The following is a 15,990-nucleotide window of genomic DNA, read 5'->3' as shown; positions in this document are numbered from 1 at the left end:
ACCAAGTAGGTAGGAATAATGCCATATACATTCTGCATATAAGTCAGCATCTATCAGCACGTGTTGGAATTCGACAGTGACAGAAGATCTATTGAGACTGCGGTTTTCTGTTCTGTCATACTGTTGCTTGCATTGGTCGAGAGCACACAATTGTTTGAATATGAAATTAACAGGTTCAGGAGGGCCATACTCAACACCATACAGGATCTCAATGGCCCCACATCTACATCAAAACTCTGCAAGCCACCTGACAGTGTGTGGCAGAAGGTACTTCTGGTACCATTACCTGATCCCCATTCCCTGTTCCATTCACATATGATGCATGGGAAGAATGATTGCCGGTAAGCCTCCGTATTAGCTCTAATTTATCAAATTTTCTCATTGTGGTGATTTTGCAAGACATATGTGAGGATATTTTACAGCAGATACTGTTCCCAGCAACTAGCCATTAATAATGTAGTAGTACAGTAATGGAATTTTTTCCTATGTATGCATAATAGATTATATTTATCTATGTTCAAGATCAGCTGCCAGTCCCTGTACATTCATCAATCCTCTGTAGGTCCTTTTGCAAATTGTTACTGTCTTCTGGTGCTACTGCCTTGTTATAGACAACTGCATCATCTGCAAACAGTCTTGAAGAGCTTCCGACACATGGTACTAGGCCATTTATAAACCGTGTAAACAGTAATGGTCCTATCACACTTCCTTGGGGTAACTCAGAAATTACCTTTAAATCTGTCAATTTTGTTCTGTTAAGAGCAACATGTTAAGTTCTATATGCCAGGAAGTCTTGAATTCAGTGGCAAATTTGTTGATTTTTATAGACAAGATTCTTGTTCTCCAAAAACATCATAATACATGAGCATAAAATATGTTCCATATTCTACAACAGACTGACATCATTGATATAGGCCTATAATTATGGGCATCTGTCCTACAACCCTTCTTGTAAGTGCGAATGACCTGCACTTTTTTCTGTTGCTAGGAATCCTTCCTTGTTCCAGCAACCTACAATAGTAATGTTAGAAGCGGAGCAAATACTTTCACATAATCTCTGTAGAATCTCACTGGTATCTCATCTGGTCCTGATGCCTTCCCACTACAAAGTGATTCCATTATCAGTTATCTCAATATCTGCCATTTTGATGTTCTTACAATTGTTGAAAGAGGGACCATATTGGCAGATATACTGTATGCTCAGTCATGCAGAATTGTACAGTCATGTCATATACCTAGAAGTAGGAAGTAGGCTTGTTTGCTGCATGGCACACAGTGCAACAATGGAGCACCACTGACTTTCAGCCACTATTATTACTTCACTTGTCACAGCAACAGAGAGAGACATGCTGACAGTGGTGCGACCAAAGACAACACTGTACACAGGACTGGCACTTTGTTGTCTTTTCAGGTGAGTCCCTGTTGTAACATACAGCCTTGCAACAAATATATATGTATGTCTCTGACCTCTGAGGAGAATGGTTGAAGATTGTATTTGTCACCACAATACAGGCCCAGCACCTGGTGTGATGGTTGGGAGTATTACTTGATACACAACACAACCATCTCTAGTTTGTTTAGCGGGTAATCTGGACAGCAGATGTTACATTTCTGACATGCTAGGGCTAGTGGCTATGCCCTACATTCCAAGTCTCCGTGATGTTATGAAGTTTTTAAACCTGGTCAGAAAACTGGTACCAAATGTAGACATGAAGTGGCTCAAAAAAAATCATTGCACCAGCATAAGCAAAGATCACCATCCACTAATGACACTGATGTTTTTGAAGCTTGCTTTACTGCTGATACTTCATTATCACCACCTGGAGAGCCACCACCAAAGCTTCAATGGACCAGCAAAATGGCTTCAGTGAGATACATAAACCACAAAGTTATGAAAGCCCAAGGCACCAATATTAAGGTAACTGCCACAGATGCTGTTGTGAGCCAAGTAGATATTGCTTAAATACAAATGGAAGAGTGCCAAAAATGTAAAGATATGGGCATCTTAACTTTAGATTAAGCTTCAAACTTCAAGCAATTCCGCAAGTGAAGTTCAAATTTAAGCCCTGAGCACAAACAGCTGGACTATTGGAAAAAAAACGGCTAAAGAACTCAATGTTTCAACTAAAATGGTGAAGAAGAGCTCAATGATGATGCAAAAGCTCAATGATAAAGTAAAATAAAATTTCCTCACTTTTTTTTGAAGGCAATGGGTTTTCTTGCTTATGCCCAGGGTGAAAAGATTCACTAGCAGAAATGCCTGCTCCTTTGTAACCTGAAAGAATGTTCATTCAGTATGTGTATGCGCAAGTCATCAAAATGTCAAATTAATGCTGGCTTCAGCAAACTTCCACCGAAGATGACTACAAGCATTTGATGAAAAAAACTGTATGCAGTTTGGAATCAAAATATTGTATGCTGCAATGTTGTGGGGAATGTAAAGGAAAAATACAACTAGAGGCCGTCCTCGAAGATGACCCTGAAGAGACAATGGAATACAAGTAATGGGCTCATACTGACAGACACATATTAGAGACATGTTAGAGAAGATTTCATGGAGGCACTGATTTTGGAAATTACCGGTTTAAGAAGCTGTCACTTTGTGTCAAAACACCAAAATTTTTACCTTAAGCAGCTAAAAAGAAATCTTGCAGAAAATGAATTAATTATATTCATGGATTTTGCTGAGCATTATTCATTTGTTGTTCAAGATGCTGTGCAAGGATTTCATTGGGAGAATAGTCTGGCCCCATTACATCCATTTGTTGTCTATTCTGGTGGCAACAAATGTCCGTGTATTACCATTTGTATGATCAGTGACTGTCTCTGTCATTATACCATTGGTGTCCACACCTTTCAAATAAAGTTAATAGCATATTTAAAGACAGTAATTGAAAACATTAAGAACATTTATCATCTTAGTGATGGTTCAGCTGCTCAGTATAAGAATTTAAAAAATTTCATCAATTTATGTTTGCATGAAAAGGATTCTGGCATCAATGCCGAATGGAATTTTTTTGGAACAAGCTATGGTAAATCACCTTGTGATGGTACTGGGGGAACAGCAAAAACACTAGCAGCCCATGCTAGTCTGAAAAGGCCCTTAGATGACCAAATACTGACTTCATATAATTTGTTCAAATTCTGTAATGATAGTATTCCAGACAAAGTTATTTTATGCACCAAGAGAAGAAATTGAAGAAATTCAGCCTGACCAAGAAACAAGGTGGGACATACAATGTCTGGAACAAGAGAAAATCATCAGTTTAAACTAATTAATTGTAATCAGCTCAAAGTAAGCAGAGTTTCCAATGATGCTACAGCATTCACAGATGCTGCCTTCAAAGCAGATGAATAAATTCCAGTAATCTCAATTGCAAGTTTATAACCAGGACAGTATTTGCATGTATGTATGACAGTTTTTGGCGGGTTGGAAAAGTGTGTGAAGTTTCACATGAACTACAAGGTTTCCTCCATCTTTTTTAAGCACCCACACGGTTCTGGTCTCCCTTCAACTCACCAACTCCTGAAGACACCTGATGGACTCCTAACCAACATATTTTCATGACTTCAGAAGCACCACCATCACCATCATCATCATCATCATCATCATCAAGAAGAAGACAATACAGTTATCCACAATCTGCCTTAACAAAATTGTTGAACTGTTTAACCAAAAATGGAACTGACTCTTTAGTATTTTTGTTTTGCAAACTTGCTGTGTTGTGTACTATGCTTGCTTTTATGGCCTGTGTTAAATTAATGTTTGAACAAATTTAATTATGGGAGTTAATGAGCAAAATATTTCACTTTTCAATCTCCTTGAAGTGCTAAAATAATAACTTTTGAAATGTATTTTTACTCATCAAAATGGAAGACCTAGAAATTAAACAATATAGCTTTTAAAGCTTAAAGGACGCTCTTTTCAGCTGTGGCAAGAAAAAAAGGGTTGAACAACACAAAGGTGAGATATTGCCCCCTAAAGATAACCTAAAATTTGCACACAGAAAATTTTGACCAACTTTGCAGATGCATATATTTTCATCTAGGCATCCAATGTTAATTAAATTTGTCCATATATAGACATCATAGGTAGGTATAACCCTCTAATGTCTTGTAGTTACTGGTTCAATTTTTTAGCCACTTTAGAGGCTTGTATCTACATTTACATGTGGCTTAACATCTTATTTTTCCCAGGTGTGGTTCAGTATAAAAAGTTTCCTCTGTATATTAAACAAATGACCAAATATCTGATAGAACTCTAAAAAAAGCATAGCAAATGTGGCACATTTCCACCTTCATATGTGATGCAAAGATGAGTAGCCTCTCTTTAAAAGCTCCTAAAAATTAAACCACTGAAGATATTGCACTGAAAATTGGTATATAACCATCAAAGACCACATAAAACCATCAAACCAAATTTCATTAGATTTGGAGATGGTTGAGTGGGGACCCCTGGTCCCCTTGACGTGGGGTTGGGTTGTTTGGGAGAGGAGACCAGACAGCGAGGTCATTGCTCTCATCGAATTAGGGAAGGACAGGGAAGGAAGTCGGACGTGCCCTTTCAAAGGAACCATCCTGGCATTTGACTGGAGCGATTTAGGGAAATCACGTAAAACCTTAATCAGAATGGCCAGACGCAGGGTTGAACCGTCGTCCTCCTGAATGTGAGTCCAGTGTGCTGGCCACTGCGCCACCTCACTCAGTTGACATGGAATGACCCTTTTGTAAGTTGAGGAAATCTGCTATCATGTGACACCAAAGTACAAAGACCTTCCTGATGGTAGACTCCAGTCGTAGAAGGTAGCCTGTTGTGATTTGGACCTTCAAAGTTTGCACTGAAATGGTGGAAGCAAACTTCTTGCTTCCAGACACCAACAAAGTCAGTGATCAATGGTCGATCACTCTTCTGGGAGTTCGCATGTGATCGCCATTAAAATGATTGGTCTATAGTTGTCTATATTGTGAGGTCTGTATAAGGTTTTGATATTGGTAGAATGATAATTCTTGTCCATTGGGTGGAAAAACTCCCTCTTGCCAAATCTTGTTATTAAACATCATGAGACTTTGTTTGCTATAGTCACTAAGGTGGTGAAACACCTGGTTGTGTATGGTATGTGAGCCTGGAGTGTTATCTTTTCATTGTACTAGTGCACCCTTTGAATTCCTAGCATGTACAAGGAGCATTATATGTCTCTACCTATCAGATGTTAAAAGAGAGCATGCTATATTGTGTTGAAATTCAATGTAGAGTAAAATCTGGGTGAAAATTTTTTGAAGTTGACATTTTGGCAGAATTGCCAGTAATTTGGCTATGTCAAAGTGCTTCTCAGTCTAAAATCCATGTATTTCAGCTGGAGCATACTTCACAGTTTTTCCCACACCTGGGCATGTGTTGCATGTGCAGTCACTGAAACAATGTATAGTTCGCAACAATCTCACTTCCATTGTTTTATTAAATAACGTGCTTCTGCTCTTAGCCATTAATATAAAATTAGATTATTAGTGAAGGGTTTCTCCTTAGTCACTATCAAGCTTTTTGTCCATTTGTGATGGCCTCGCCCATTTCTTGATACCAGCATGGTATAAAGATGTGTCAAGATGGTCCAGAATAATAGGTTTTGCATTATATGTTGCTAAGGTAATCACAGTCTTTGCTTCTTGCACTATCTTGTCAATGTTCCTTTCCTTGGGCTATCATGACACAGGCTTCAGACATCTAGGTATCCCAACTGGCTCTCTGTAGGGACGACCTTGGAATGACCAGAATAATAGGTTATCTATTGCATTACATGCAGTATAGGTAATCACATTTGTTGCTTCTTGCACTATCTTGTCTATGTTCTATGTGCAGAATAGTAAGTTATCACAATACTTACTGCATAGATAGTTACAATCATAGGTTCTTGTACTACCTTGTCTGTGTTCTTTTCTTGGGATATCATCATATAGGCTTCAGGGCACTAGGCAACATAACTAGCTTTCTATAGGGACCACTTTGGAACGTGGCATTGATAAAATGACGGGGCACTGATAGCTGTTGCAAAAATCACTGTGGACACACCATTCTATCATAGAGAGGACAGCAGAGTGATAAATCAATTGGGGAATAGGTGCCTAGACTGGCAGTAAAATGCATGTGGGTACCTGCATTAATTAGACAAAGATTACAATCCATGAGGAGCCATTCGATTAATTGACCTATGTTATTTGTATTCTCACTGCTAAACAGATAATTGTGGGCACCAAAATCATCCAGCTGGATAATAGGGAGGGTAACTATTGTAATAGTTCTTTCACCTCTTCATAAGATACACCCCTACTTGGCAGAATATATAAGTTGCAAATCGTTACCACAGTAGGCAGTTGGATTCTAATCACTACAGTCTCGAGTGTGGTGTTAAGAAGTACCTGTTCACTAAATGTGGATGATAGACCAATGTGCAAATGCCACCTGACGCCCTTATTATGAAACTTTGATTGTGCTCAGATAACTGAACTTGTTAAGACGACTGCTTGCAACAGGCGGGAAATCCAGGTTTGAGTCTCGGCCCAGCACAAATTTTCATGTATCTTCATACCTAATTTACCTAATGTCAGAAAGATTCCGCAACTGTGAATAAATTTTATATGTTACTAAAAACATGGTAGTTTCTGGTTAGTGAGTGGTAAACTACCAATAACTGTGATTCCTACAGTGCTACACATACAGTGGAGAAGAGGGACACTAACAGCTATTGTTCACCCATGTGACAGTAATAGCTGCAACAATTCCATTGTGTCATTGTTAAAAGAGGGGGTGTTAAGACGGCAAAAGTGAAAGGCAGTTTCTTTAAGTCGCTGTTCCTGTCTTTCTGTATGACTGGTATAATATCCATATTTACATGTAGTTCTTCTATAGGAAAGATTTAAGGCTGAGCAGTACCAACAAAGACGTTTTTTATTTACATTTTCTTTTCTTTTCTTTCTCTTTCTCTTTCTCTTTCTTACTTTCTTTACAAGATTTTAATTCTTATGACGGTATGTGGGATTGTACATCTGGTTTAATAATGAAATTCAGAAAATGCTGAAGCAAAGGCTGTTGCACTCTTGGTTCAAAAGAGGACACACAAATGATGACAGGCAAAGATTAGTAGAGATTAGTGCGTCTGTGAAAAGATCTATGCGCAAGCATACAATGCTACCACTGTTATACCTTGGCTAAAGATCTGGTGGAGAAGCTGAAAAAATTCTGGCCTTATGTAAAATCGCTAAATGGGCCTAAGGCTTCCATTCAGTCACTTGTTGACCAGCCTGGTTTGGCAGTAGAAGACAGCAAAAGGAAGGCTGAAGTTTTACATTCCTCGTCTACGAAATCATTCATGCAGGACTATCGTACAAATGTATGATTGTTCGACCATCATACAGAGACCTACATGGATGGATGGAGAAAAATGTAAGGCAATGTGGATGAGTAGGAAAAAAACCTGTAATGTTATGATACAGTATTACCAGTATCACACCTGACACAGTCACGCCATTTAAATACCTGGGCATAATGTTGCGAAGCGATATGAAATGGAACAATCATGTGAGAACTGTGGTAGGGAAGGTGAATGGTCAACTTGAGTTTCTTGGGAGCATTTTTGGAAAGAGTGGTTCACCTGTAAAGGAGACCACATATAGGTTGCTAGTGTGACCTGTTTTTGAGTACTGCTCATTTCTTTGGGATCCAAAACAGGTTGGATTGAAAGAAGACATCCAAGCAATTCAGAGGTGAACTGCTAGATTTGTAGGTTCGATCAGCATGCAAGTGTTACGGATATGCTTTGGGAGCTCAAGTGGGAGTCCCTGGAGGGAAGAAGACATTCAATTCAAAGAACACTACTGAGAAAGTTTAGAGAACCAGCAATTGAAGCTGACTGCAGAATGATCCTACAGCTGCCAACATATATTTTGCATAGGGGCCACAAAGATAAGATAGCAGAAATTAGGGCTCATATGTAGTTGTTTTTCCCTCACTCTATCTGTGAGAGGAACAGGAAAGAAAACGACTAGCTGTGGTACAGGTACTCTCTGCCATGCACCATACAGTGGCTTGTGGGGAATGTATGTGGATGCAGATGGGGAATAGGATGATGATCAGACCATTCTATGGTCTTCTTTAACCTTTCTCCCAGTGATTGTTATGTATAGGTGGGTCAGATAAAATACAGGATGAGGATGTCCCAGGGAGATGACCTTCTCTCTGGTGATGCCAAAGGAGGATGGAGAGCCTCTGGCTGCATCAGTTGAGGGGTAATGCATTGACAATGCATGGGTGGGGTTGAAGGTAGGTGATAACTTTTCCTTCAGAAGGTTTACAACTTTCTTCAGAGGAGGCGCTAGTTGTAACTTTTGCAAAATTTGTCATCATATCTACTCAATGAAGCCGTTCATATTTTTTTCATGCTTCAATGTATGACTTGTGATTGAGGTCTTAGTTTCCTCAGTTTTCTTTTACTTTCTAAAAATTGGGCAAAGTTATGACCAGAAATGGTGGTGGATCAAGCAGTTTGTGCAGAGAGGAGATGATTCACAAGGGTGACCACTGTGAGGAGTTCTACGACAATTTGCAGAGATAGGTTCTAAAGTACAGCAGGATGATATGTGATCAATACAGAAACACTAGAAGAACCTCATGAGTGGTGGGAAGTATTGTTTAACATCACATCTATATACAATTAGCTTTACTTTTACTGGTAAGATGTGTCCTTCAAATGCTAATATGACTGCACCTTTGTCAAATGGTTTTCCTTGGGCACTCTCTATACACATCATACAAAATGGATGCTGCAATGTTACACATTTTCTCTGAGTTCTTCATTAGATTAACGCATTAGACCTCTGCGAAAGATAATACTCTGAGACTTATTAAGGCTTTTGTGTGGGGTAATAGTGACAAGGATATCTCCTAGCTTGGTACAGGTTTGGAGCACTTGAGGTTCCTTCAGTCACTGCTTTAATTAATACAAATAAGAAGAAGAAAAAGAAGAAGAAGAAGAAAAGATACTGTTCACTGCCCAATAAAAGGAGTACAAAAATTTGAATCCCCTACACTAGCTATTAATTTTGTGGTTTTCAGTATTACTTATATTCTCTGTACCTTGTATAATGGCAATTTATTTCTACCATTTTATCTATGTATTATACCACAAATTTAAAAGTTGTAGATTTAATTGTTATCTAAAAAATGTACATGATACATTCTTATCATCTCTCACACCACTTTATTTATTATACAACTTGACAAGATATACATAATAGCGTGACTAAAACACAATTTTAATTTATTTATCCTCCAAATTTCCTACAATTCAAGTTATGGGTTAATTCACTACTGGATGTGAGTAAACTGAGTAAATGTGTGTGCTTCACATTCCCTAAATTTCAGGCTACGGGTCAATTCTCTAGTGCGTACTAGGAAGAGTGAGTGAGTGAGCATATGTGGTGTGTGGTGTGTGTGTGTGTGTGTGTGTGAGAGAGAGAGAGGGGGGGGTGGTTTTTTTTTTTTTTTTTTTTTTTTTTTGGGGGGGGGGGGGGGGGCGGAGCACATGCATGCGTCAGAGAGAATACAATTGCAGAGCACATACACTACCGGAAAAGTTGTTTAATTGAGAAGATCACATTCATCTTACAACACAAGAGGATCTTTATTCTGAGACTAAAAAGAAAAAAACCATGCAATTAAATTCTGGAATATTCAGTACTCTTTCATTTTTTCCCCCAATTTCTTCAAAAAGAAGAGAGTTCAAACTCCAAATAAATGAGATTTAGTGCCATGTATTCTTGTCTCTGGGATCATCCCAAACCCTTCGCCTTGTGGTGAATTGACATTAGATATGTATTTTAGTCTTTAAAATACGAGTAAAATGTAAAATGAAATTCTCATTTCAAAAGTTTGAAACACTGACTCATCAAGTTACGAAAATTCTATGCAGGTCAACATTCATGAAGTTTGGGGTATGAAATGAAATATTAAAAAAAAGAAAAAGACGCAAGATGGTGGGAACTCACTGGGAAGTGACAAGTAACAGATGTTTCCACACATCATGCAACTCCTGTAGTTTACAATGAAGTGGTTAGCGAGCTGACTGTATTAACATTCCAGAAGTGTCAAAACTGGACTGGTGTCTAGCAAAGGAACAAACAAAGTTTAGCACACTGTCAGTGATAACTTCATATGAGATTGAGGCTAATTCAAGTAAGGATTCAGGAAGGAGACAGCATAGGCTTTGCAGAAAACAACATCCTGGCGTTGAACTGAAATGTATTTAACAAAACTACGGAAAATCTAAATCAGGATATCAAGACAGATATTTGAATCCTACTCCTCCCAAACACGAATACAATGTCTCAATTACTGCATCACCTCCTTTGGTGATAGATGGTAGATTTGAGTGCTAGTGCACTGACTGGAATTCATTAACATGCTCCTTGAACCACTGTTATGCACAATTTTGGCATTGAATTATGGATGAATGACCAATTGCAATTCACTTTCTATTCACGTGTGGAGTACGAGAAGAATGATAGCTTAAATGCCACTGTGTGCATGGTAATTAATCTTGTCTTCACGGTCCCTTAGAGAGCAAAACATAAGGGGTTCTTTTATATTCCTAGATTCCTTGCTTAATACTTGTACTTCAAACTTTGTAAGTAGGTTTCCGTAGGATGGTTGCTATCTATCTTAAAAAATATGCGATTTTAGGTTTTTCAACATCTTTATGATGCTCTTCCATGGAATAAAGAAAACTATGATTATTCTTGCAGCTCTTCTTTGCATACATTCAGTATCCTCCATTAGTCCTATTTGGCACAGGCTTGAATAATAGTCTACGGTGAGTCACATGGGCATTTTGTAAGAAATCTCCTTGGTAGAGTTACTGCATTTCCCCAGTATTCTACCAAAGAATCAAAGACCACCACATGCTTTACCTATGAATGAGTCTATGTGATCATTCAATTTCATATCTCCACTAACTGCTACACTGTGGTATTTTTGTGAGTCAGCCGATTCCAATTGTAACTCAATGATGCTGCAGTCAAAGTATATAACATTTTGCATTTTGTGAGGGGCACAATTTTATAACATTTTGCATTTTGTGAAGCGCACAATTTTATGTTTCTGAACATTTACAGCAAGTTGCCACTCTTTGCATCAGTATGAAACCTTATGAGGATATGACTGAATATTTGTGGCTCTTTTTTTTTTTGCGATAGTACTTTACTGACAGCTGCATCAACTGAAAAAAGTCTGAGGTTATTATTGACACTGTCTGCCACATCATTAATATGCAACACTAAGTAGAAGGATTCCAACACAATTCCCTGGGGTACACTTGAAGTTGCTTCTACACATATCAAGGACTCTCCATCAGAGATAATATTCTGCGTCACTGCTACTGAAAACCTCAATCTAGTCACAAATTTTGTACAATACCCTATATGATTGGACTTCCTTTAATAAATGTTGGTGTAGCACTGAGTCAAATGCTTTCCAGAAACAAACAACTACTGCATTCATCTGACTGCACCAACCCATCATTTTCAGAATGTCATATGAGAAAAGCTCAAGGTAGGTCTTGCACAGTCGATGTTCCTGGAGAGTACAGAGGATACCATTCTAGTTGAGATACCTCATTATATTTAAGCTCAGAATATTTTCTAAGATTCTACAACAGATGTCTATGGTACTGGAGGATAGTTTTGAGGGTAATTTCTTCTACGTTCCTAGTGTCTGTGTGGCGTGAACTCAAGAAAATCCCTCAGAGATCTGTTCAGGGAACTAAGGATACTATTTCCCAATATATTTATTCGTTAATGAAATCTGCCATAAAATATTCCTTTTTATCAAACCAATAGCTCAATTAATGGAATCAATACTAAAAATAAGAATAATATTCATAAAGATTTGAAATCACTTATTTTATTCCACAGACTTATCATTTATTCAGGAATAGGCATTTTCAATAACTTGCCAGCAGCCATAAAAAGTTTGGTTACGAATAAAGTTCAGTTTCAGAGGAGCCTAAAAGATTTTTTGGGCACCAAATCCTTCTACTCTACTGATGAAGTTCATAGAAGAATCAGTTGATGTAAACATTATTATTGACATCAAATGTCATGACTGTTCATAAAATCAGACATCTTTACATCTTTGGTGCAATAACTTGATCAATCTAAATACGTGTTGCAAACTGAATTTTTTTTTGTTCGATGATGTGTGTCTGCAATAGCTTAAGAATCATCACATGCACCTCTGTGTATTATACCATTACATGTTCTGTGACTAGTTACCACTTAACTGAAAACATATTTAAGATTTTTTGATTTATTGCATATTCATGAGTACCATTTAACTTAGGAACTGAGGAAGGATATTGGTATCTCTCTTTTCTTGTAAATATGTATTATTATCTGTTCTTGTTTTATGACATGTTTTACATTCTTGAGGATCTCCTCACTGTGGATACATGGAACAAAAAGTTCATCTGATCTAATTTAAGTCATGAGCATCTAGGCATGAACTCCAGTGCTATGGACAGTGTTGGGTCATGTTAGATAACTCGTACAATTCTTGTGGTGAATCTTCTTGTGAGTGGGACAAATTACTACTACTACAAATAACTACTACCACAGGATTCAATTCTGGGAGCACTCTTGTTCTTGCTATATATAAATGATTTTCATATTCCATAGATAAAGCAGAAAGGGTCTCTTTGGTGATGATACACATATAGTAAATGAGCTCAACAGAGATGCAACAGAAGAAGGAATAAATGAAGATTAATTGATCCTCGATAAATGGCCTATCCATTAATGTTGAAAGTGATACGAAATGGATAAGCATGTGAGGTTGCTAGTAGGGAAGGGAAATGGTCAACTTCATTATTTTGGGAGAATTTTAGAAAAGTGTCAGTCATTTATGAAGTCAACCACATACAGAACACTAACGCAACCCACTTTGGAACACTGCTCAAGTGTTTCAAAACTGCACCACGTCAGACTACAGGAAGCCATTGAAGCAATTCAGATACATGCTGCTAGATTTGTTACTGCAATCAAAACACGGGTATTACAGAAATGTTCCATGATCTGAAATGAGAGTCCATGGAGGGAAGACATACTTTTTGTGAAACACTTTTGAGATAATTTAGAGAATAGGCAGTTGTGATTGACTGCAGAACGATTCTACAACTACCAATGTACATTTCGCATAAGGGCAGTGAGAACAAGACAAGACAAATTAAGGTTTGTATGGAGTCACACAGAGAGTTGCTTTTCCTTTGCTCCATTTATAAAGTGGAACAGGAAAGGGAATGACTAGTATTGGTGAAAAGTACCTTCCTCCATACATCATATGATGGCTTGCGGAGTATGTAAGTAGATGCAGATTTAGACTAGGAACTAATACTAACAATAACAATAATAATGTTAATCTGTACTACTATATAAAGACATAGTTTAAAACTGCTGTCAAAAATTTTGAAAGACTCTTGACTGATTTACTTCAGATTTTTACACAATACTTGGATAAAAGTTTGGACAGACATATAATACGCATTTTTTTATACATATCGTATATAAAATGTATACTACTATACAAAGGCAAATCATTGTTCACCATTGTTACCAAAAATCTCTCTACATTTTTTTAAAACAACACTGCACAGATTTCCTGTTACAACCGACTGTGAGAAAGTAAATGCTGTGCAATGCTCTGCTGATGAAGTGTGGTTTCATTTTCTTTCTTGCAGTCAGTTTTAATTACGATAGCAGCACATTTAAACATCAGACTAACTGTTTCTCCCATATATATTATTTCTCCTTTTATACATAATTTTAAACAAAATTTGTACGCACAACTATGTACTGTTTTGTTTTCTTTCTCACAATCTGTTTTAACAGAAAACAGGAAAGTTGTATTTATGGCTTATGATTATACTACTACTACTACTACTACTACTACTACTACTACTACAGAATCTGAATCCTCCTGCACTTTGTAATCCAACCTGTTTGCAAATTAAAACTGTGCAAAATACTGTCACTGAAGCCACTATCCTCACAGACCCAACAGTAGGAAAGGTCTCTCATACCCGATATACAAATGATCCCAACCAGCTCACCCATTCACTTTAAGCTACTTCAGATCCCAATCACAGTTTTGTTGGCGCGTCAAAGAGTGGGGGGGGGGAAATGGACAGAGAGAGGTTGTGGGGGGTGGGGGGAGGTGAATGGATACAGAAATAGAGGGGGGGAAGGAAGAGATGGACAGAAATAGGGTGGGGGAGGAGGAGATGGGGAGAGTTAGGGGGAGGAGGAAGAGATAGACAGAAATATGGGGGATAAGCTCCAGCTCTGGAATTTGGAAATGAGGAATGCCCAATTGGAAATCAGGGAACCTAGTTGTAAACGCAAAAATGCAGATTTCAGAAACAAGAGCATATATTGTTGTTTTAGAAAGTAGGTAATTAGCTGCCTTCAGAAGCTGGAGATGTGATTCAGTTCTCTGATAATGTGAGGGGGATACTTCCAAAGCAAGGTTCCTGCTACCAGGAAGAGTTATGGAAGCCTGCTGTGTGAAGGAGGGAGATGAGAGGATTGTGATCTGGTGGGTGTGCTGTTCCAATAACAGCGTTAAGGTCATGGAGAAATAAGAGGGACTGTATACACTGAGCAAACAGTAAAGTAGACAGACAGTATGGAAAACTGCACTTCTTCATATGTATCCAGGATAGTTGTGCATAATAAGGTGACAAAAGATCAAAATGATGAACATCACAGGTGTATTGTGTGCAGACATTTCATCACCAGCTCCAAGTCTCATCAGCTTTCCCGAGAAAAACATTGAAGCATAACACTGCAGTAAACAAGAATTCGAATCACAAACATTTGTACAAATTTCTTTTACAGGCCCAAATGGAAGAACATTTTATATTTTTGTAGGGGGTGGGAAGATACTGGTGTCTTCTTACAAGATGTTGCTCTGTGTTAAGAGCAATGTTTGTGGCATTTAGGATTCCTGAAATTTAGGGCTAACGAGCAAAGAGTAACCAACAAGGATAACTTCAGTTTTAGATGGATAGAACTTTAACCCCACTTTCTGTACTCATTTTGATGATGCATACATGTCAACAATGACATTCTCAATAAATGTTCTAAAGTTCATTGTTTTTGTACTTACATATAACTGGAGGTCATCACCATGCAAATTGTATTTACAATGGGACAGAACTGATGATATGTCATTGTTTGGATCATAAGTTATTTTTACTGCAGCAAACATTGTGTTTCAATATTTGTGGAAGCCTGATTCCTATTTTTAGTTAAGTAGTTGGTAAGCTGATTTTGTAAGGTCTTGGATAACAGCAGTAGAATACAAATAGTGCAGTAGTAATAGAGTGTTACAGCAGTGTCTTTCTTCTGTAGTGGTTTGGTAATCCTGTGTTCCAGGCCATTGTCAAAATGAAGGATGAGTGAAGATTTCTGTTATTGTGGTTAGTGGTGCGTTAATAATATGCTTCCTCATCAACCATCGTGTAAAGTAAATACTACATACACCAAGTGTGATGGATTTTTTGATATTATTATCAGTAACACAATTTTTTCTGTGTAACATCATCCACCCTCTTGAAATAATCAATAAATCCTATTTTTTATCTGCAGTTCAATAGTGGATGTCAATGAAGACAAGGCAGATTCATTCAGAGTACAGATGGCCTGTGTCTACTTGCAATTACAGTATGAGTGTGAATTATTTTGTGTTTATTATAGATCAGCTGTCTGTATGTGTCTCCCCTCTGGTTGTAAGCATAATGATTTTCTGAGGTTGAGTTTTGCTTGCACTTCCAATATGTAGCACCTGAGGCTCATAAGCTGTATTAGCTCATCTGTTGAACAAAACCCTGATTTTCTTCTCAGATTTTTTTGGATTTGGGGAAGCCTAGTTATCATACCTTAATGTCT

General features: G+C 37.8%; 1 protein-coding gene across 1 annotated transcript in view; it reads right to left on the bottom strand.

Annotated features, from left to right (window-relative positions):
* Positions 1 to 15,990, bottom strand: part of LOC124556804 (protein phosphatase 1 regulatory subunit 37) — a 247,765-nt gene that overhangs the window by 26,017 nt on the left and 205,758 nt on the right. The window lies entirely within an intron of this gene.

This window comes from Schistocerca americana, chromosome X (genome assembly GCF_021461395.2).
Source record: "Schistocerca americana isolate TAMUIC-IGC-003095 chromosome X, iqSchAmer2.1, whole genome shotgun sequence".
NCBI classification, from domain to species: domain Eukaryota; kingdom Metazoa; phylum Arthropoda; class Insecta; order Orthoptera; family Acrididae; genus Schistocerca; species Schistocerca americana.
This window is presented reverse-complemented; position numbering and strand designations above follow the sequence as displayed.